The sequence below is a fragment of the Ixodes scapularis genome, unplaced genomic scaffold (assembly GCF_016920785.2).
Source record: "Ixodes scapularis isolate PalLabHiFi unplaced genomic scaffold, ASM1692078v2 ptg000597l_1___fragment_1__unscaffolded, whole genome shotgun sequence".
Taxonomy (NCBI): Eukaryota; Metazoa; Arthropoda; class Arachnida; order Ixodida; family Ixodidae; genus Ixodes; species Ixodes scapularis.
Genome location: NW_024610006.1, coordinates 3,464,373 through 3,486,238, shown reverse-complemented (window position 1 = coordinate 3,486,238; position 21,866 = coordinate 3,464,373). Strand labels below are relative to the sequence as shown.

General features: G+C 46.6%; 1 long non-coding RNA gene across 7 annotated transcripts; it reads left to right on the top strand.

Moving 5' to 3' along the window:
- Positions 1 to 428: 428 nt before the first annotated feature.
- LOC115328251 lies at positions 429 to 20,900 on the top strand. Of its 7 annotated transcripts, none has more exons than XR_006077097.1 (5): positions 429 to 485; positions 8,152 to 8,423; positions 9,236 to 9,287; positions 11,584 to 11,689; positions 20,483 to 20,900. It is a non-coding gene; the product is annotated as an uncharacterized LOC115328251 (long non-coding RNA). The 7 variants fall into 7 exon arrangements; XR_006077094.1 differs by lacking the exon at positions 429 to 485 and adding an exon at positions 905 to 955; XR_006077098.1 differs by lacking the exon at positions 429 to 485 and adding an exon at positions 7,332 to 7,479 and having other exon boundaries at positions 8,152 to 8,233.
- The last annotated feature ends 966 nt before the right edge of the window (positions 20,901 to 21,866 follow it).

Below are 21,866 nucleotides of genomic sequence, written 5' to 3'. Positions count from 1 at the left end.
TAAAGAATTTAATAAGGAATATCAAGCTCAGCCGGAAACGGGCTTGCGTCGTCGAGGTCCATGCTTCTGAGCGTGCGCCCGTAGCAGACGACGCACGGCGGTATCCCCGCTTTCGCGCGTTTCCAATTTCGGCCGCACAGTGGCGGCACGGTTCGATCTCGAGGCGAATAGCTCAACATCACAATTTGCATTTTCATTCCAACCATTAAGAACTCAAGAAACAAAATGAAAGTTTTGCACATGGTTCATGCAAGACATTTGTGCATGGCATTAGGAGATAGATATTTGAATACTCACAGCTCTCCTAGGTTTCTCATATGTTGGGTCAAGCACGCACGTAACATTTGTTTATTTTAATAATTGCAGGAACGCTGTTTTGTGAAACTCTCGCAGCTCCTGTCAGGATGCCAGCCAGCCCCTTGGTTGGGGCACCTGACCCGCTGCCAAGTCACAAGAGTCATGGTGATGTAGACGGCCTGCTCTGCGTATGAACTCTTGTCAACCTGTCAATCGAAACCGAAACCATGCCACAATCTTCCCTGGCTAACTAGTTCCATGGGTGCGAAATGCGGACTGCTGCATGCTGGAATTTTATAAAAGTAGTGTATTTTTTTTAGACGTTTATGTTCTACGTCGAATTTTTGAACGATGGTGTATTCGCCCTTAGCAACACCCCTAGCAACGGTTTGTTGTGAAACACCAGACTTGCGGCTTTCAATCCAATCCAGTGTCGTAGCTGTCTGGCTGTCTTTCGCCGTGCCCGCGGCAATCGACGCTTCGCACCATGCTTCGCATTTCGCGGTCGCAGTTATTTTATATTGTTCCTGCGTAGTCGTGCGACGTTCTACTCGCACAGTTCATAGGCCTTCTAGTTCCACGTCGTAGACACCAGCTTTACGACACACCCCGACTCCGAGACAAGACTGGCCGAAGGGCGACACTTTCACATCACAAGGTAGGCACCGAAAAACTGGCTCCCCCAGCCATTGGGCCGAAATTCTTTGTCGTGACATCCTGACAGCGTGTGCTGTATGCCGTAAATAGCCGCTGTATTTCGTTTCATCTTGCACAAGGGCGACTTCCACTATTGTGCTCCCATAGGTTTTGAACACGGCGTCAGCTGTTTTGTGGCACAGCCTCCAGATTTTCCAACGATATCGCGCGAACGTCGATTGTCCCGTGGATCAGCGCTTTATCGCGGCGTGAAACAGCAGGTCAGTGGGTCTACTCACGTGTGGCAGAAGGCACATGCTAGCCTCGCTGACCTGCTGTTTCACGCCGTGATAAGGCGCTGATCTACCGGACAATCGACGTTAGCGTGGCTTCCGCAGCACTCAAACCACGCACTTGCCGCGAGAAGAATGTCTTGCGTTTCATTCGCACTCGGTTTCGTGCGAAGCCAAACGAAGCCACGAGCAGCCGCGCTTCGGAGAGCCGGCCTCTTCCGTTCGTGCGACCTTGGTAGCGCTGTCGTCGAGACTTTGGTCAATAGGAGAAGCGGGCAGAGCCAGGGCGTGTACGAGACGCAGATAGAAGGCTTGACACGCCAACCAGAAGCCGCAAATAATCGCCTAGCAGTGTTAGCGCGAAAAATTTTAACCTGTGCCAAAGAGTTTAATAGAGTAACTGTTTATGGCTGAAAATATAGTCTACGTGATGCTTCGATTATGATCGTGCAAAAAGGTGTAAGAATCGAATGTCCCGCTCGAACTCCGTTTTGCTCGGACAGAGTCTGACCGCTCGGACGTGGCTCAGACGCCTGGCATACAGATCATGTCGACCGTTCTCCTAGATATTGATTTTGTATGACCGTGATAGTACAATCACATGCATCATGTTTTCACTCGCCAAGGGTTAGTCCGACGCACTTATTAATTTTGTTTCTCGCGACCACTGCCAGGGTATTATTTGCGGCTTCTGGCTGGCCACATTCAAATCTGTGAAGACGCCCTAGGACACGCCCAGCCCGCTTTCGGCCAATGGCGCCTCTTCATTTGCTTCCTATACTTTCCAATGAATGGCCAAACTCTTTCTATGTATACAGCTTTCCAAAAAACGCTCCTAGGCCACTGCCATGTTGCTGATGCTGATGCGGCTGGTGCGACTCTCGCGCCCTCTATCAGCTAGAAATTTTCTGCCACCCTCTGGGACTGTGAAGACCCGCTCGGCGTGGTTCTCTACCTATGTTTTTGCGGTTTTGCATTCAATGTTTTCTCGCCCCTCTTGAAAGTTTCCACTTAATTTTTTTTATGCGTGCTGCGTACCCTTTTTGTGTTATCTTCCACTGTGATAAATAAGGCTGGTAAGTACCTGCCATTCAAGCTTTTCTGCTCGACATTCACGGGAAAGGAAGGAGGTGAAGGACGTCGAACGACCCTCGACGCGATTTTGCAAACATTGTTCTTCCCCCTCCCAGAGATAATCCGCGTAGAATCCTCAGTCGTCTCCAAATATAGCTGTCCGGGTTGGGGTGAGAAACGGGTCAGTCGCGTTTGTTTCTTTGCTTTGGTGCGGTTATGAGAAAAGGTAGCTCTTCCCAAAACGGGCCCCGAGACGAAGTCATCTCTGATTCCGTCCGATCATCAAGATGTGACTGTCGTCGACTGTGACTGTGATATTTGAGATCTTTCTCAAATAAATTCTTTTCGGATAACGCTGCATCGTGTGGTACGTACGATATATTGTTTGAATGTTACCACTTCCTCAATTGTATGTCCGTGTCCTGTCCATCGGTAAACGCGTTATTTGTGAGCATGAAAAATGCATGCCTTGCGGCCCTCTTCTGTTGCAATTTATTTTTGACAGCAAAGCGCTTTGTCGTTTCACATGCGGTGAATCCTGCGGCGCCGTCAAAGCTTATCGTAAGAAATAAACACAAACAACTAGAACTATACATTCCAATCGAACTCGTTCTGTCGCGCGCGTTCCCAACAAAAATAGTTTAGTTTTTTTTATTTTTTTTTTTAAATGTGGGACAATTCTTTCTCAATGTCCTCGGGAAAATACATGTAGCATGAAACACAAAATATAGCGGGAAACGACGATAATTTATACGCCAGCAGTGTTTGAAACTGCGCCTACACAGGCTGCGCCTATTGACATCACAGTCCACTCGGTTAGGGTTAGGAGGGACGCTGGTGAGAGTCTAGCCTCAAACTCAGTGACTGGGCTCGAAAACAGTTTGTTGCCCCTGGGGTTGAGTGTTTTTTGGAAAGGTGTATAAGGATGGCTAGTTGGGCTAGTTGGTTTTGCATCATGATGTAAAACACCAAAACAACAGAGACGAAAAAGAAGGGAGAACTGGACAGGACGTGGCGTATTACACCATGGTTTCTACGTATAGCTCTGCCCGCTTGGTCTGGAGGTCGATGACACGAAAACTTTATCACGGGTGACGTCAGAACTGTGCAGTGTGCAACCACGTCCTTTCTTATCTGCTGGCCTGCTTTCTTCAAAGCGACGTGCTCCTGTCTGATCGTAACGGCTGTACATGCCGCTTCGGCAGCCCTGATTCCACAATCTTCGCTCATCACTCTGGACAGCTGCCGAGCTCACGTGCTCTGCGGCACGAGCAGTTCACGCAACTCGCTCGCGCGACTTGTCGAAGTGTTAAAAGCAGTTGTGTGCAATTCCGCAACTCCGCCTCGGAGGTTGCGACGGGGAGGGCTGCACATTTGCCTCTACCGGACTCTGAGCCACGGGCATTTGCTTCTTGCGCATCCAACATTGTCATGTGGCAGGAACCCTAAACGTTTCTTCAACTGCTGCCATAGTTCTACGGAAATTTGTGCAGCTGAGTAAACCTACGCATAGACCAATTTTCTTGAAGCGTGGACCAACCACTGGTCTCTATTGTAGTAGGCTGGATTCAAATCGGAAGTCTGTCGGTGGCGCCACCGGCAGCCATTGCTTGGCACCAAGCAATACGTGCCTTGCACGGGACGTCATATGGCTCCATACCATTCCTGTGCCCGTACCCTCTGGAACATACATTTTGGCAGCATCGAATCTGTTCTTCTCCGCAAAGTTCTCCGAGAGGAAGAAATTCATTGGTCCTAAATGTGTGCTCCGGAAGGTACGGGCACTGGAGCATGGTCCGCAGCAATGGTGGCTGATGTGACGTCAATGCAAGTCGTGTATACACGCAAGTCTATGGGAGAAACACACAAAAGAAGGAAATTAAAGCTTCTACACAGTGTTCGAAGGCATGTATTTTACGATGTGCTGCAATAATTTTATTGTGTGTTTGGAGGTTGAATTGCGATTTCTCAAGCATTCGAATGCCCATTAAAATATTGTGCTATAGCACCCATGGCTGATCTGGCAAGCTTGCTCTCGTGGTGGAGTGAACAAATAAACTTGCTGTCAATAATGCCGTCGTGGGGGAGCCCAGAAGTTGCTGAACGTCAACAAAGTTCCATATTGGCAGCGTCTTTCCGGGAGTGAGCGAAATCATAGCAGAGCCTTCAAGCTTGTCACCTGCTAAACCCGACTCATTGAAACCGCCACCGACTCCGAGGTACCTCTAGGTAACTCTCTTCTCAGTGAGCTGCTCTACATTTTTTGCCCAGTAGAGTCACTCTCGACAACAAAACATTTCTATATAACAACCGCGAGGGTTGTCAGATTTAATGTTTGTGCACTAGCTATTTGACAGGCTTCCCGACAGCAGCCAAAAGATTCAGTGACGACAACAGTTTACGAGCGGGGGAACGTCACTTTTCTTTGTCTTTCCCATAGAGTTTTATGCATTAGCCAATGTCAAGTGATGGGCGCTGGTGGCACCACTCCTCCCTATTAAGACGAGCCTCGATCCGTGATCCAGCTTACTACAACAGAGATCAGTGGCACCAACTAGCCCAGGTACTGATGTCGCTGGCTTTCTGGCGCAATATAATAAATAACATGCTGAAAAGAGCAGGGCCATGACATGACGTGGTGAGGCTAGCCTCTGTGATGCAGCTTCTTCGGTAGGTGCATCCCATCTGACCTCATCGCCCATCTGTCTATGCTGAAAGAAGCAGTGGTGAATCTCCTTCGTGGGATTGCCAATGGGAGCAGCTTCATCTCCATCTTTGGCAAACAGCACCGGCGAACCAACTCCATTGTGACGTCGGTCAACACGCACGACTGAGTTGAAACTCTATCGGGATTTTTCCCTTAAAGTGTCCCCACTAAGAATCTCAAAACACCGCGGTGAGTATAACAGTAAAAATATTATTTTTAAGTTGACAAAATGAATAGCATGAGACAAAATTAAAAAAATATATTCCTGAAATCTGGTTGCATGAATTAGTACCTAATGTACTGAAATAATGAATACTGTCACGGGTGGTGACCAAAAGAAAACAGAAAATGAACAAGAAGAAATAAACGTTTAATGTGGCGAACTTGTGCCAAAAATAAAAGGGTTCAAAAGAAAACAGCAGAGCGTCGCGGGCGTCGATATCGGCGAAACCGCAGGATCGAGCGCAGAGGCGAGACTGACTCGACAAGGTCGCGAGCGGCGTCTTATCTAGAGTGAGTCACTATCTCGAAGATTCGGCGGAGAAGGTTCGAGCGTAGCGCGCTCGCGGCGAGAATGTACACGCACTTTCTAGAACAACATAAGCAGGGATAAACGACAGAAGTTAGGTCCGGAGCAAGAATAAACGAGAAAGTACTAGAAGTCCGTGACCCTGCGCGCGGCATTATCCCCCCCTTTAAAAGCGCATCGTCCCGATGCAGCACAAAACAAAAAAACAAAAAAAAAACAAAAAAACACAAATCCTTAACAAAACGGTAGCAAAATCGCGAGCCACAGTTCACAGTTCTCAGTTCACTCGTCGACAAGAGTAGAAAGTTCTATCGTTCGTAATACGGCTTCAGCCGGACGACGTGCACCACCTCGGGTCGCGGCTGACGTCTTGCAGATGGGCGCGTTCCGAGGTGGTGCACGTCGTCCGGCTGAAGCCGTATTACGAACGATAGAACTTTCTACTCTTGTCGACGAGTGAACTGAGAACTGTGAACTGTGGCTCGCGATTTTGCTACCGTTTTGTTAAGGATTTGTGTTTTTTTGTTTTTTTTGTTTTTTTGTTTTGTGCTGCATCGGGACGATGCGCTTTTAAAGGGGGGGATAATGCCGCGCGCAGGGTCACGGACTTCTAGTACTTTCTCGTTTATTCTTGCTCCGGACCTAACTTCTGTCGTTTATCCCTGCTTATGTTGTTCTAGAAAGTGCGTGTACATTCTCGCCGCGAGCGCGCTACGCTCGAACCTTCTCCGCCGAATCTTCGAGATAGTGACTCACTCTAGATAAGACGCCGCTCGCGACCTTGTCGAGTCAGTCTCGCCTCTGCGCTCGATCCTGCGGTTTCGCCGATATCGACGCCCGCGACGCTCTGCTGTTTTCTTTTGTACCCTTTTATTTTTGGCACAAGTTCACCACATTAAAAGGGTACAAAAGAAAACAGCAGAGCGTCGCGGGCGTCGATATCGGCGAAACCGCAGGATCGAGCGCAGAGGCGAGACTGACTCGACAAGGTCGCGAGCGGCGTCTTATCTAGAGTGAGTCACTATCTCGAAGATTCGGCGGAGAAGGTTCGAGCGTAGCGCGCTCGCGGCGAGAATGTACACGCACTTTCTAGAACAACATAAGCAGGGATAAACGACAGAAGTTAGGTCCGGAGCAAGAATAAACGAGAAAGTACTAGAAGTCCGTGACCCTGCGCGCGGCAATACAATCAACGTTAACTACAACCCTTTACGTTGCGAAGACAGTTGTGGCCGACAACGCTAAGAAGCGCAAGCTAGGTCGCTACGTCTCGGCACGACAGTTTGCGCTTCTCCTGGACTTTCTCGGTGAAAGTTGAGTTTTCTCGGGGACTGCTACAGAGAGCTTTGTTACCAAGGAGGAGCGAGATACACTATGGGGCGTAATAGTTTGAGAGTTAAATGCCCTTCGGCCATAAAGAATAACTTTCTGGAACTCACGTGCATGCCAGACGTGGGCTTGCGACCTGAGAGTCTCGTGTCCCTAACAGAAGACCGGTGCAAACCTGCCAACTCTTCCGAATTTTTTGTAAAATGTATGAATTGGGACTAATTCTACGATTTTACGAATCTTGCTTCAAATTTTACGAAAAAAAGATACTTTTTTCATTTCTATTTTTTTTAACATTTTTTTCGTAAAACCGTTGCTGGCGGTACCTCACACTGCCACAAGAGGGCGACAGGTGCCGTCCACGGCAGCGTTGTGGTTTTTACTATCCGTCTATCCGGGGGCCACATATCCAAAATCAATCCAAAGCCCAAAGCCTTTGTTTGTGTGTTTGGCGGCGCATGTTGGTTTGGCGTGTTCAGACGTGGTTGGGCCTCTGTTTCGGCCAGTTTCGAGGCGAGAAGTGCAGCGTCTGTGTTTGTTACACGTGTAATCATAGCATTCCCCTGGTTGCGGTGGCTTCGCGGTGCAATGGCAAATTCCAAACCTAAAAAGAGGTACTTTCAGGTGTTCTTGAAGTCCTACACGTCGGAATTCCAGTGCTTTGTGCCGTCCAAAAAGGAGAGAAGTTTGGATTCTGTAGCACGTGCACGTGTAACGTAAGCGTTTTGCACGGTGACAAGGCTGACATTAAGCCTTGCCACCTTGCGAAACAGCCCCCCCCCCCCCCCCCCCCCGCAATTGCGTGAGTTTTACGAATTTTAATGTCCACAGGTTGGCAGGTATGCCGGTGGAGGCGCGAGTGATGGGCCGTTCCTAAACGCGGAGAAAGAAAAATTATTATTTTTTGTGGGGACGGATTTCTCTCGAGGGGGCGGGCGTGCGCCCCCGACAGTGGACGCGCCGCTGTGGGACTTCACGGCTGCAGCAGCAGCTTCGATAAGTACCGTGAATCTCTTGGATCATGAGCAGACACCATGTTGCTTTTTACCTTATTGAACACTAATGTACAAAACAATGTGGTGCGAATGTATTGCCTCGTGGTGTTTTCCACGAAAGCTTGGATATCGGGGCTGCAGCACATTTCTAGACCCACTCGGAGACAATATATCCGTGACATTCGAAAAAAAAATAATATTGAGTTTAGGGTGCACACTATTAGACACAGGTATAACTAGAAGGGCTGTATAGCCTTGTGGCGTGTTACATAGTTGAATTATATTATGCAGGGGTCTGTGGCTGAAGGCGACATGGCAAAGGGAGGAGAGGAGGAACGTCCTGCGCAAGTGGCATGCCCCCTACCACCGAATGGTACGAACGGTCTGGAGTTGATACGGCACGGGATCTGCTGTCCATTCGGCAGGACCAGCTGGCTGTCCAGCGAGAACTGCTGGCCACACAGCAGGGTCTGCTGGCCACCCAGCAGCAGCAGCTGGCAGTTCAGCAGGAAATGCTGCTCGTGCAGAGAGAGGCAGTCGATGCACTCCGTCGACTTGCAAGCGTAGGTGTTAAGAGAACTGTAGTGTAGTGCACTCCCAATTATTCTTGTTAGGCTGATTTTGGTCAACCCTACTTTAGCCAGTTAAGTTAGAAGGCAGTGTTCTTAGACTCAAACTGAAACCAGATATGATTTGTATGTGTATTTGAAGTGTCCAACAGCGAAGGCTTTATTTTGTTTATTTCAATGAAACCTTCCAGTGCCATAATGCTAATGAAAATTGGCAAGCCTTGAGACAAAATTTTTTCAACTTATTGAAAATTACCATACTGTGCTCGACAATCCGAACTACTACGTCTAAACCGTGGTTCAATAATCCACTTCATCGTTTATCTCATAAAAAGAAAAGATGTTTCAGGAGCGCTAAAAAAACAAATACTTGGCCTAAGCTTGCCACTTCCTCTTCCCAATAAAAAACTATGTTAAAGGGGTGTTAGCACACATTCTTTCTGATAACTCTAAGCAGACATTCTTTCTCCAAACTCTACCTAATATGTTAATAAACAACCCTCGCAAATTTTGGAGATTTGTACTCTGAAATTAATCTAGTGAATAGCTCTTGTAATAACATATTGAATAGTGAATGTGTGAATATTTAAATAGTGCGTTTTCTGATGCTTTCCCTATTTCTACACCCATTACTGGAATTTCTCCTGTTATAGAGAATGATTTTCCAATGGATTCAATTGTTATAAACATTCAGGGTGTTTTCAGCGGTATAGAAACCCTCAAAATATCTCCATCATGTGGCATAGAGGAAATCATTACGAAGGCTCTCACTAACACTAAATTTTCATCCGGTCTTTACCTCAAAGATATTTGAGCAGTCCGTGGACACAGGGGTGTTGCCCTCTGACCGGAAAATTAGTAAGTAGGCCAATATCACTCACCTGCCTCTACAAGATCCTCGAGCATGTCATTTACAGGCACCTGATTAACTTCCTGGATTCCTGCAATTTCTTCACCAATGTGCAGCATGGCCTCTGGAAACGCCTTTCTATTGGGACCCAACTACTTAATATAACTAACGATTTGTTTAAAAATCTTGACACCGGCTTTCCTACTGACGCTGTTTTGCTTAATTTCGCCAAAGTTTTTGCTGAAGTCCCGGACAATCGCATTATTCTTAAACTTTCTTTCCTAAAACTAGATCCTCATGTTCCTAAGTGGATTGAATCATTCCTTATTCATCGCTCTCAATTCGTTTTCACTAACAGCACATCCTCCTCTTTCTCTCCCGTTTCTTCCGGTGTTCCACAGGAAATTGTGCTTGGGCCTTTGCTCTTTTTAATCTACATTAATGATCTCCCTCTTCACATCTCATCCTCTGTTCATCTTTTCACTGATGACCTGTGCTGTTTATAGACTAATAAAAAACCCATATGACCATGTTGCACTCCAGAACGGCATTTAAGGGGAGACACTGCTCTTTGAAGCAAACTTTTACTAAGAAAACACATTTTTAAAAATGTGTTTTTTGAAGTTTGGCAAGCACTTATCATCTTGTCCTGAAGGATTTTCGACATATTGAATGAGGGCTACAAATATATTAAATAGGCTGTCAGGCTTTTTGTGGGTGCCTTTTAGGCATCCGGCAAAAAATGATTTTGAAACTGGAAGGTTCAAAAGTGTCATAAGTAATTTATAAATCATCCTAGAGCTTTCATTTATACCTTATTGGATTGCACATACCTCTCAGTTCACTGATCTATGTTTATTTTCTGAGCTCAGTATTTTAATTTGCGTTAATCCTTTCCATAATCATTGCAAATTAAATTTTTAATATTAATAAATCTAATTAGGTTACCTCAAAACAAAGTACATATTTGTAGTCCGATTGTAATGCCAAATAAGCCATGTAAATTTCATTTTATTTGAATCGCAAGTTATATAAAAAAGCTCTTGAAGCAGTGTGTCACACATGGCAGATGTGTCTCAACATTAGCAAATGCACACACCTTTGCTTTACACATTCTTGCTTCCAGCCCTTAAACTCGTTAACATTCAATGGCACTACCATTCTTACTGCTACACAGTAAAAATATCTAGGCGTTCGTTTAACCACTAATATATCCAGGAATGTTCATGTCGACGAGACAATATCATCCTCAAACCGCTCACTCGGTTTTGTTTGTCGCAATTTCAACTCTGCCTTTTCTATCCTTAAACGTCTCCTTTACGCCATGCTTGTTCGCCCTAAACTAGAGTATGCTTCAGCTATCTGGCACCCACATCAGTCTTTTTTTAACTAACGCAAATCGAATCTGTCCAGAATCGTGCTGCTCGATTTATTTTTTCTAATTAGTCTCGCTTTTCTTGTGTCACTGCAATGAAATGTCAATTAGCTCTTCCTGATCTTTCCGTTCGTCGCAGAATTTCCCGTCTTTGCCTTTCCATAAAATGTACTATTCGTTACCATTACGACAGTCTCTCCTCAGCCAGCCCAGCTATATCTCTGCAAGACTCGATCATTCGTGCAAGATTACCCTTCCCAAGACCATTTCAACATTCCCTTCTACCAGAAGCTATTGTAGACTGGAATGGCCTTCCAGATGATATTGTCACCATCACCGATAACGCTAAAATCAGAACTGTACTAACCATGCACTCCCCTCTGTAATGCCCTTCGGGGCCTTGAGGGTAATTCTAAGTAACTAAAGAAACAAATAAATAATATTCCGCCACCAGCGTGTGTTCGTGTAATTATAGGAAACTGGCCTCGTTACTGAAGGACTTGTCACGCGGCAACTCTGCCGTCAGTGTAACTAAAATGCATCATTCGCAAGCGCAGGCAAGGACGCCACCAAGGCAGCTCCAAAGGGGAAAGAGAACAGAGTAAGGGTGGATTTACTCGCCCCACATACGCCTTTGATCAGACTTCTCGACTTCTTTCGTTAACACAGCCATTCTCTTTTCTTCTGTGCTTTAGGAGCACCTAAAATGCCAGTAACTCGTTGTCTACGAGTAATCTAATAAGGTGAATGGTGAAAACTGCTCTGCAACATGACTGCACAGAGCTTACCAAGGTGAAAAGTTGTTTGGCAAAAGTTTCCTATTGTATTGCTTGCAACGCGTCTGAAAACCTCTGGCGTGCTTTTAACTTTACTAATGTGTTGCGTAACAGTTTGCATTTTGTGCGTAATGCGCTCCCCTTTTCCTGCAGGCTGTAGAGGGACAAGCAGCAGCAAGTGCGCACCAGTCGTCCGCACTGACTTCGCTAGTGCTTCAGCTCGTCGGTGTGCAGAATCTCCATCCGCCAGCCGAATAAAGTGGGTCTCTATGTTCCATTTCATTTTTGGCACGGGTTACACCACCGTTACTTGAACATCTCAGTTGAAAAACTGCCATAGGTGTCCGCTTTGCAGAATTGTTAAAAGCGAGCAGTCGCAGTCCCGCTGTTCTTGCTGCAGCGGCCATTTTGTAAACTGTGGCTAGACCAAACAACATCTGTGCCTCGATGGGCTTCTCAAGCGTGGCACTGCTCCCCATTGTAGCTCGCTGTGGCTCGCGTGTGGTGTCCGCATTTGAAGACCAACTTTCCTTAACTGGTATGTCGTAGTAATCTTAGATTACGCCACAAGCGAACTTGACATGCAGAAAGAAGGAATTTTTATCAATGTAGACTGCTTTGTAACATCTTCCAACTATTCATATTTGTTTATTCAAAGTGTTCAATAATGGCCGAAGTGTCTCACTTGGTGCACTTGTTAGTAACAGGAATACAAAGGATTTCCAGCAAGGAAGCCTAAGGAAGCTCGAGCACTTCTTAAAGGACACATGCAAAGGACTAATAAAGTTTTTTTAAACAGCCTGGTTGGGAAAAGGAAGTCATAAAACGAATTCACAAGGAAAATAAAAATTTTAAGAGCTATATTCACGGCGCTATACGAATTTGTAGTTGGCGCCGGCGGGCGCTGCGGAAAAGTGGCTGCTAGTTGTCACGTGACTGGTCGCTATTTGTCACGTGGTGCTTCCGCTCTATCGGAAGCTTCCTATGGTCTCTAAAAGTTAGTTATTCATCTTTATTTCAAGTGCAACAAAACACAAAGATTAATCGGTAACTTTTCGAACCCAAAGAAAGCTCCTGAAAAAGCGGAAGCAGACGTGATAGACCTGTGTGCCGGTCAGATGACGGCGGGAGCGCTGCGGGGTAGACAAACTTGCGCGGCGGTGGCGGTGTGGAGAAATGAGTTGACGGCGGCGCACCACGCTCAGCGTGCAGCGGCGGCGTGACTGTGAGTCGACTTTGAGACGGCGCACAGGTCTATCACATGACTTGCGGCGGCTCCCACGGGCGCAACTACAAAATCATTTTGTGCCGTCAATATAGCTCTAAAATTTTTTTTCTTCGTTCTAATTTTATTTTATAACATTCTTTTTCCATCTGGTCTGTTTACAAAAAAAATGTTTTTTTACTTCGCATGTGTCCTCAAACTTTTAGTACTTTATCGTTAGAAGTTGGAACCGCGTTCCCGCAAGATAAATCGTGATTTGATAGAACTGAAACGTGATCCGATCCGAAACCTTGCCGGCCAGCAGCTTTCACGCGATCGGTAGATCTGTTTGGTGTACTTTAACCTTGCACCTGCTTGTCACTTCGAATACGATAACTTCGTTAATCGTAGTCTGCTGCTTCGATATTCAGTTGCACAATAGGATAAACTCGAAATTTGGTGCCCTGTTCCTCCGCGCAACTCCGCGTCCGTTGCTTACGCACGTCACGTGGTTCGCACATATAAGTACTATGTCGAGCACGTGTGGGTTGTGTGATAAGCAGAGCTGGTTTGCATTTTGAGCAGCTGAAAGCCACTAAGAAAATAATCAGATTTGTACCCGTCACTGAAAAAGTAACCGATGACAGTTACAATCACTTTGCTGTATAAAGTACCCGACTACAATTACAATTACAGCCTCAAAGAAGTAATCGAAAAATTACTCTAAAGTAAGCAATTACTTCCCACGTTACTTTTCATTCAAACTTTTTTTATGATAGCATAATCCGTGGAATCTCGCGCTCAGTTGTTAAAGAAAAAAAAAAAAAGAAAGCCTCGACTGTTTTTGCTTAAAGCGCGAAACACACGTACAACCAAACCGTCCGATCCGACGTCTGACCGCGCAATACGACGGTCGGAGGCAAGGGTTTTCAACGCTCTCCGATGCTGCGGAACCCCCTCGCCCCCCAAGGTCATTCCGGCAGTCCGCACGTCGGATCGGACGGTTTGGTTGTACGTGTGTTTCGCGCTTAAAGCTGAGTGAGTGATGGCACACACCTAATCCCTCACAAGAGGCTAGATAAAGTCATTTTTCATACCCATAAGTAGTCTCCGGTGTAGAAATAAAAATGTACCCACGAAAAAGAAGCATAGTAAAGTGGCCTACTAATCCTCACAGCCTCGTGCTTAATAATTTCGAAAAAAAAAAGCCCGTTGCCCGGAGCTGAATAACTCCAACTCCCTCCCCCCCCCCCCCAAAAAAAAAAAAAAAGAAATGAGGAAGATTGTAATGGGGGGTAATTTTGTAATCGATTACAGCAAAAAATTAGTTCAACTAAAAATATCATTACCCCTTAAAGGAAGTAATCGAAGCGTCACAAAATTGCAGTAAAAATAATCAATTACAAGTAATCTTGTAACACGTTACGTACGAGTCTGGAAAGTATAGAGGCTCACAAAGCTTCAAGTTTTCACACCTTTTACACTGTTATCCCATCTACCTAGGTCCCTAACCACTCATGTTCATCTGTGCTGCTAAGCGCTATTGAAATTGCTCCCGTGCGTGTCTAAGACACAAGCTGAAGTGCAATGAAAACTGATCTGAGCTGCTCCTAGCCTGCTCCAGAACATAGTTTTAGCTGCTCCCAACCTGCTCCTAAACAGCTGTTTCAGTTGCTCCCGTGGCTGTTCCCAAGGACATTTCGTGAGTTCCACCCCTGCACTAACTACGTCACCGGACCTTGTCAAGTCCATTCAATACTGCGACGGGCTCCGTGATTATAGGTTACAACATGTCGACTTGCCACTCCGTTCTCGTCAAACATTCTATTTCCAAGATCATTCGCGATTATAATGAGGCTGATTATAGATGAATAGATCATGGGTTGACAATCTTTTTTGACCATTACATTTAAATTGTCCTCTTCCATCAGTAGAGGAAACCGGCATTATTTAAAGCTAAAATGAACAGTCTTATAAATATGTTTGTTCTGACAGCCTGAGTATGCACTGATTCAAATAACCCATGGTTCACCAAAATGCTGCTCTTTTTGCATAACAAGAAAAGGCTATTTGCAAAGGCTAAACGTGTTAACACCTCATGCTTTGGGTGCTTATAACTTTGCCCTTAAAAACTACAATAAAAAGTTGAAATTGGCTAAGTTTTGTTTTTATGACTCGCTGTTTATTTTGAATGGTAACCCAAGGAAGTTTTGGAACATGGTGTCACCAAAAAGCAATAACTCTGCCATCAAACCAAGCCGCGACAATGGCGATCCCATACAAGAAAGCGACTGCTCTGCAAATTACGACCCCAGCCAAAATATTACGTCCGTGGGACGCCGCATTCTCAACTAATGCCGATAATAAAAATGCGACCCGCCGCAAGCCGCTGCTCCTTAGCGGGCGGCAAGCGGTTTGTCGATCGCCAAAGCTACATTGGGCCGTGACGTCAGTATCCTTCTCTTTTTTTCCTCTGGTCCAGGAGTTGCGCGTAGTGCGCTTCTTTGAGCCACTACCACAGCTACTTCGGCTTGCGATTGGCGTGTTTAGCCGTTGCTTTTATCTGTAGCCCGTGTAGCTTCGGTATAGATTTTTGTTTATTTGCTTGTGAGGACTTCAAGACTCGTTTTAGCGAGCAACTCGGTGCGCCCAAGACTGCCCAGCTGTTCCTCGAAAGATGCCGAGCGCAACTTGTAGCGCTGTGGGCTGCTCAAACAACCCGCTGTGCAACCCGGAGGTGCTTCTTCACAAGTTTCGAACGGACCGGAAATTGAAGAAAGTGTGGGTGAACGCTGTTCGATGAGTGGACTTTGGACTTCGGCTTTTATGCGCCCGAGGAAAAAAGAACGAAAAAACAGAGGTGTACAGCCCAGCACTCGTGTGTTCGGACGCCGCAGCTCGCGCCGTAGAGCCTCAAAGCTTCGTGTCTGGGACTGACCCGCAGCGCGAAAGTGAGAGGGCCCCCAGTACTGTACGTCATTGGCAGCACAGCGTAGAGCAACGCCGCTCCATCCACAGAGCCCCGATGACAATTTAGGTCTAGCGACGAGTACGGAAGACCACACACACGGCGACAGCCGCAGAGTACGGCACCGAACGAGTTCACTTGTTTTCCAGTCGCTAGCTTTTGGGTATACAAGCGACGAGTACGGCATAGCGCACGCATGGCGGCGGCCGCCGAGTACGAAATCGTACGAGTTCACGGGTTTTCCAGTCGCTAGCTTTTGGGTATATGCACTAGCGCTTGCTACATATGCTGGATAACTACCACGTATACAGAATTAAAACAAAATCAGCTTACCTCCTATCTTTAGACGGCTAGCGCAACAGAGGTAGGTGCCGCTCGGCGTGCGTGCTCGTTGAACGAGAACGATCCTGACGTCACGTTCACATAGCGGTTGATTTCGAGCGTTGCCGGAGCCTCGAGCGGCTAGTTTCGGGTTTGTTGGCCGCGCCCCAAACAAAACTTTCAGGGGTTCATATCTGTAGAACTACGCACAATAACGAGAAAAAAATTGCACCTTGCAGTTCAGGGACGCTGACTGGACTAAAAACAGTCATAATCCCAAAACCGAAAGTATGGACCGGAGTTGCCCTTTAACGTTTGCTCGGCTGAAGTGGAAAAGGGTGGGAGGAGCTTCCACTTCGTTCTTGACCTGTCACCGACTCTAGGTGCATCTTTTTAGCCACACCTGCACTGGTGAAGAAAATTGTAGGGCAATGTATTTACGGTTCTATCTCGATACACATGCCAGAAGTACACCACCTTGCACTTTCTTACACATGCCAGAAGTACACCACATTGCACTTTTTCACACCGGTGCAGGTAGTGCAACTAAAAAAATGCACCCACTCAAAAAAAAAAAATTTGTATCGGCCCACCAAAGCTCTGCCAAAACCTCATTGAACACAGTGTTTATCAGCCAAATTTTATGAAAATGTGTACCAAAAGAAACCCTGACAGAGACATTTACGAGAGCAAACAAGTGGACTACATTGACTGCTTAGGCTTATAAAGAGAAACAAAAAAAGTAAAAAAGGAAGAAAAAAATATCTGCATTACGATTTAAGAGCATGTCATTGCAACGAACTGGTGAGCATAGAATGTGTGAAGTTCTGCGTGCACATGATGTATGTGGATGCAAAAACATGCCTTCACCCCAACCCAATAAGTGATTTCCCACATCAGAAGCCGCCTCGGTGGCTCTGAGGCGAGAGCACCGGCCTACAGGTCCTCAGGTGGCGGGTTCGAATCCCGACCGAGGTGCCCGCAATATGACGGAGGCTTATTGCAGAGAAGGCACTGTGTAACCGAGCTCCGCAGGTGGTCCAAATTAATCCTCAGTCCTCCGCTGGGGCGTGCCAGATGCCCGTCATAGGTGCCAGATGCCCGTCATAGGTTTGGCACGTAAAACCCCCAAATTTGACTTTCCCACATCAGAGCTAAAATTTGTGCAGCCACCCACATTACATGGATGTAGAACTGTACACCTTCTGTGCTTCCCAGTCTTTGATGAGATATGATTAAGCTTGCACAGCGCGACTCCAGTGAGCTGAATGATTACGGCAAGCATGCCAACACCGCAGAGCATGACAAGCTCGATGAGAGAGGGCGTCCACCTTCCTGACTTTCCGACGCTGCATTGCTAGTGTTCTTTCTTTGAGGCTCCTAGTGCCAGTGTCGCTGTTGGTGTCGCTACTGTCATCATTGTACCCGCAGTCAGACTCTTCCTACACAAAGGGGTCTGGGGCAGACTCGGGAACGGAGCTGTGTAAGCAAACATTGTGCAGAATAGCACATCCTGTTGCTAAATTACGTGCTCTTTCTGGGTCGTAGTGCAGAGCGTGGTACTTCTGCAGGCACCGGAACTGGTTTTTCAGTTTACCAATGCATTGCTCAACAACAGCGTGTTGAGCGGTGTTGGCCGAGGCCAGACTCGACAAGACGCACCGCTCAACACGCTGTTGTTGAGCGCTGCCTCTTGCTGGGGTTGCCAGAAATAGGGGTGAGTAGCCAGGGCTCTAGAGGTAGCATCTCTCACCTGCAGACAAAAATGGAACCGTATTTGCCATGAATGTTCTCGCATAACATTTCCAGGAGTTGTCTGAAAGTGCACTTGTACTAAAATGGGGCTACTGGTATGGTTTTATGACTTTCGAGAGAACCTGCTGATTGAAAGTCAAACTGGCAGGAAAAAATGTTATGTCGGTAATTTAATTGGCTTGCTCAACCATGTAAATAATGTCTTGCAAACCTGCATCGCCCATTGTTGTTTACCTCAATCTTGGGTAGAGGCTACAAGGAACAGCCACCAGATCTTTTGTTTCGTAAGTATATCTGACCTAGCAATGTCAGTTGTGCTGCTCTGACCATTGGCCACTGAGATTGGTCGTTTAAAGTTATCTAGAAGCACCATTTTTTCCTGCTACACAAAGAAATTTGAGCTATCAAACATTTTCATCCCTGAACCAGTGCTGGTAGCTTGTAATCGGAGACTTGGGTGGGCAGATTACGTACTACGAGATGAACATTTGATGGGTCCAGTGACAGCGTTACAAATATTACAGTTATACCCAGGTTCTACATTTAAAATAAAAGATACGTCGAATAAGAGTACATTCATTAGTGGGAAGAATGGTACAGATCTTGGGGCTTTAACGGAGACAGAATAATCTCATTGGCTCGGGCCAGACTCTCTCGGGCCACAATTATTTGGCTCCTGGGTTAGCATGCTATGAATTTTGGTGTAAGTAGGACATAGCCTAATGCAGGACGCCAACCAACTGCTCTTCGCTGCAAAACCAAACTGTCGGCGCATGTCAACCGAAGCACGTTTTTGGGGCTGAGAAACGTAAGCGGAGATGATCGAGCAAGAAGAAAAGTATGCCAGTCATTCCAGAGTATCATGCCTGGTCTGTGAGCATCATGGGAGAGGTACGATTACAAGAACCAGAGGCACCTTGTCTCCGGCTTAGCGAGAGACCTAACGGCCATCGACTCATCTGTCTCCCGGGCCTGGTTTCCTCTGTGAATCTTTACGTTTGGCCCTGCGTTTCGGGGTTAAAGGCCGACGACCAGACTCGAGATTCTGCAAGGCAGAATTTCCTCCTCACCATGGGAGAGGAGGAAGCGAGGGAATAGTGGAAAGCGCAAACTGGTCGTCGGTTTTTAAGGAGCAGACGTATGCAATCCTGGATGTAACAAACAGCCTGTCGTGGGAAAACCAAGGTTCGGCACGTAGGGGCAAAAAAGCCTGCACACGAAATATAGGCAGCATGCCCGGCTGCCTCCTTGATACCGAAGCAAGCCCTTAAACAATCAGCAAAAGCAGAGCTCTGTGTCATAAGTGTGCCGGGACTCCTCCAACTAGACCCTGAACCCGGAAAACGCGACACTTGGTCTCCAAAAACTGAGAAAAAACAGGGTGACCAGATTCTGACAAAGACTGTATTTCGACTGACTAAAACAGGTTATCTACAATCAAACAGCAAAACGTGTGAAGGGGGAAATGGTGAAAACTAAGAGCTGAAGTGGAGAGGAGCAACGTCCTTTCCACAACGGGTTGTTTCGTGCGTGCCCGTTTTCTCTTCGCTGGGGCCGCGCCACTACGGGAAGGGACTGGGGAATGTCTCCTATATTTCTAAAACTTGTCGCGCAACCCGTTGCAAAATGACCGAGTGGCTTCCCCGACGGAATGTATCCTGAATGGTCGCATGATCTGACCTAGAGACCCGTTAAAATAATTTTTGATAGGGGCTGTAGTTTCACGAAAAGGATTGGGACAGACCTCACAGGTCTCTCAAAAAGCTATGATGGGTCTCTTACACCCCTCAGGAATTGTTAAAGGGTACTCAGGCCCCTTAGAGAACTTTGACGGTCATCTAAACTATACTCGCCGTCCACGATCAAGCCCTTGCAGCATGCTAGATGAGCGCTTAGTTTCGAGGCCTTCAAAAACAAATCTCCCTTCCACCCCTCCGAGGGAAAGCAAGGTTCAACCTGTCGTGCTTCCTCCAGCAGCTGTCGATGCTCACACATCGTGGACATGGCAGGGTTAGAGATACTGTGCTTACGTTCATACTTCTTAGGCCATGCCCGTTGGCGCTGCTTCGGTTTAAAATGGTCAGTTTGGTCTACAGGGGAGATGCGAGGCACGGCACCACGAACGAGCTCCCATTTTCCTCTCGCTATTGTCGTTGCCTATTTTTTGTTTGTACACTGTCGGAACGTGCGCACTGTTAATGTGGAGACTGCACATGGTAATTTGCCGAGAAAGACTGGCGTGTGAGCAGTATCGCGAGGTCCCAAGGTGGTTTTTTCTGGATGTCTGCTGGTGGCTTAAATAAGTGATGTTTTTCTTTCTTGCTTTTGTAACAGTGTTGTTAGAGAATTTAGTATATTTTACCCCTCCATTCAATCGAAATTGTCACCGATGGTAAGGATGCAGATTTGTGGTAATGAACTGTCCTCTCATGTTAATATCTTTTCAGATATATCAGTGTTTAGAAGGGAGCTAATTTTTTATCTTTTCAATTCCTGATTGCATGTTAGTCTTTTCTTTTTTTACAAATGGGGTACATTGTGTTAAGTCATGTACTACCATTTTATGTGCCACCACACATGACCTAGTGGTCGTTCTGGGGCATGATTCAAATAAAGCATTATTATTATTATTGTAAGGTATGCCAAAATGGTGCAACATCCAGAAAATTTACGTACAGTAGGCTGTGTCTTCATTTACATTTTAGCAGCACTTGTCATCTTAAGGTAGGATATTCTGGCATATGAAATGTGATTGTGTTAATGATACAAGCTCACGAGCATATTTTGTCTGGTGCATCCCGCAGAACTTGGCTTGATTCGAGCGGCAGCGTGTTCGCTGAACGGCATCTGCTGTCTCTGCAGTCTAGATCAGGAATGAGGTAAGACTGCAACGGAAGCGGCTACGTAGATGTCTGCAAGGTGAGTGATGCATGCAGCCATTTCTTTGTTTGATATTGCGTTTCAAGAGAAGATGAAGCTGCGGCATTGTCTAAAGGTCCTGGTTTCTGCTTCCGCCTGGTCAACATTGCTGCCCCATGAATCGTGTCTCATCGACTCTTATACTTTTTGCGAGCTGACGTTTGGGCTTGTTGCTTTGGATAGAATGCTATGGTGGGCTTGGCCTGGAGCCAGCTGAATGTCTTTGTCCATGAAGCCATAAACGAGGACATAATAATAATTTATTGCATATGAACAAAGCGAGGTTGAAGTCAGACCTGCCTAAGCCACATTGGGCTTGACTGGCAGCGTCTTGGATGCTTGACATGGATGCTGCTTTCCCATTTCGGGGTCGTGCTGTTTCGCCTTTTGCTCTAAGGGCTTGTTTGTACGTCTGCTTACCTGGTGTGCCCCGTGTGATAATTGCTTAGCGGAGGGAAATCTTTAACGCGGTGAGAATCTGTTTTATTTGTTTCGGCCTCCTCACGCTTCGTTGTTGTGCGGTTGTGTTGCAACCTTCCTTGCATCGTCGGATCCTTTGGTCTCTTCTGGAGACACGCATTTGCATTCTTCTTGGCTAGAAAGGTGTCACCCTGTGTCATTTTGCCTGATATGGCAGTTTGCGCAGTATGTCTCTCCTGAGTGCTTCTCTTCCGGGTGTGCTTTGCTGCACTCCTTGCGTCTTTCAGGTAAAGTTCATCTTGGTCTATATTTTTCATGATTTCTTGAATCGAAAAGTGGGCTTGGACTTCTTGTAAAACTCCTTACTGCATCGTTTGGCGCAAGTCCGCAGACCTCCACTGTGTGCTCTGCTTTGCCAATCTTGGTTTGGGTTATGTGAAGTAATAGTTTCGCAACTTTAGATGGGATGCTCACTATTGCAGTGTTTTGGCTCTGGTTGATCTGCAGGCACCTGTTGGCTTGTTGCCCCATTGTGCTGGTGCCCTGAAGCTGGGCTAGAGCAGTGAGGACGCTTGGAGCCGGCCTACGTTGAGTCCGTTGCATGGTCGCAAAATTCGCTTAAACTCTTCCAGGGTAAAGGGTGTGGGCGTGGGAGCAGGTCTGCGGGTCGTAGCTCTTCTCAGCTGCCTCGGCGACGAAAGCGAAGGTGGCAGCGTGACTTGCTTTTGAGTTAGGTTTAGCTGTTGCCGAGCTCGTCGACGCTGTGCCTTCAAGACTACGTTGATCCAGAGTTGCCTTGTTTTTTTCGTTCCCGACGATGGGTAATCCTGGTTATCTGCTGCACTTGCA